The 1888-nt window shown below is 42.4% G+C and overlaps 1 protein-coding gene across 1 annotated transcript in view; it reads right to left on the bottom strand.

Annotated features, from left to right (window-relative positions):
- The window catches only part of LOC128249593 (uncharacterized), a 41649-nt gene extending 41295 nt beyond the window's left edge, over positions 1-354 (bottom strand). The window contains exon 1 of the mRNA XM_052973551.1: positions 122-354. The gene's annotated coding sequence lies outside the window, so the exon portion shown is untranslated. The remainder of the gene's footprint in view (positions 1-121) is intronic.
- Between the last annotated feature and the right edge of the window lie 1534 nt (positions 355-1888).

Raw genomic sequence — 1888 nt, 5'->3', positions numbered from 1 at the left:
CTCTCTCTCTCTCTCTCTCTCTCTCTCTCTCTCGAATTCTACTTCTTTGTTAATTTGTGCAATAAGCAATACCAGAATATATCTGTACAGTTACATTAAGTAGGAAAAAACATCACTTTACCTTGAAATTCCTAAAACACTGTGTGTGTGTATGTGTGTGTTTGTGTGTAACAGAGCAGCAAAAATTTCAGCTTCAGTAGCAAATATTCATGATTTTGTTCATTAATTGAAACATTAAGCAAGCGAGATATTCCATTAAGATCTCTATACACACAACTGAAATGAAATGTAAATGAAAACCTAATTCAACTTTTCTGGTAATTAATACAATGTAGTCAACCTATAAATCATGGAGGTCTGCCACTGTTTGATATCAGGTGTTGCCATGGCTTATTTAATATCAATAGCTATAATCACAATACTGTCACCCGTTTGCCTATTTAATGTGGGAGAATGGTGCCTTGATTTGAATCCTGCATAGCAACTACTGAGGAGACCTTTAATCCCCAAATTTGATTAGCATGGATTTAGCTTTGATAAATATAAAACTTGACAAGGCAGTAATTTGAGATTATTCAGTGATAAGCATGGCTGGGGAGAGGCATACTTAATTTATAATGTATTTGTTTGATAGTAAATTTATCATTTATAATCATTAACTTCTTGGTGAACCACACCACAAAAGTAATTGGTTCTAAGAAGTGAAATACAGAGTGAATCCCGCTCCCCACCCCTAGCCTGACCAAAACACACACGCACACATAAAATTAAGATAACCCCTTCACATAATCTATAACAAATGAACAAAATCAATTATGTGCTGAATGTATTGGTTTTGAATTATTGGCACAAGGCAGCACGTTTGGAGGTGGGGGTAAGTCAATTGCATCAACCCCCAGTGCTCAGCTGGTACTAATTTTATCAACCCTGAAAGGATGAAAAGCAAAGTCAACCACAGATGGAGTCTGAACTCAGAAAATAAAGACAGACAAAATATTGCTAAGCATTTTTCCTGGTTGCTAATGATTATGCTACCTCGCCACCTTAATAATAATAATAATAATAATAATCGTTTAATGTCTGCTTTACATGCTTGCATGGGTTGGACGGTTTGACTGGGGACTGGCAAGCCAGGAGGCTACACCAGGCTCCAATCCGATCTGGCAAGGTTTCTACAGCTGGATGCCCTTCCTAATGCCAACCACTCCGAGAGTGTAGTGGGTGCTTTTTACGTGCCACCAGTATGGGAGCCAGTCAGGGGGTACTGGCATCAGCCACATTCAGATGGTGCTTTTTATGTGCCACCGGCACAGGAGCCAGTTGGGGCTGGGGAGCTGGCATTGACTACATTTGGATGGTGCTTTTTACATGCCACCAGCATGGGGAGCCAGTCAGAGGGAGCCAGTCAGGTAGAACTGCCAATGACTCATGCATGAATGGTGCTTATTACGTGCCACCAGCATGGGAGCTAATCAGGCGGCACTGGCATCGACCACAACTACAATTTCCATTTTGATTTTTGATTTTACTTGACTCAACAGGTCTCCCCAAGCACAGTGTGTCACCCAACAATTCAAAGGTATTTTTTAAATGGCCTGGTTATGCAACACTGGTATAGGCTACAGCTGTGACCTCACTTTACTTGCCAGATCTTCTCAATTAGAGTCAAGCAGCACTGGCAAAGGCCCACACATGAATGGTGCTTATTGCATGCCACCAGCACGGGATCCAGTCAGGCAGCACTGGCAAAGGCCCACGCATGAATGGTGCTTATTGTGTGCCACCAGCACGGGATCCAGTCAGGCAGCACTGGCAAAGGCCCACGCATGAATGGTGCTTATTGCGTGCCACCAACACAGGATCCAGTCAGGCAGCACTGGCAATGACC

Source organism: Octopus bimaculoides, chromosome 1 (assembly GCF_001194135.2).
Source record: "Octopus bimaculoides isolate UCB-OBI-ISO-001 chromosome 1, ASM119413v2, whole genome shotgun sequence".
In the NCBI taxonomy this organism is placed as follows: domain Eukaryota; kingdom Metazoa; phylum Mollusca; class Cephalopoda; order Octopoda; family Octopodidae; genus Octopus; species Octopus bimaculoides.
Note: the sequence above shows the minus strand (reverse complement) of the source record. Positions and strands in the feature narration are given on the sequence as shown.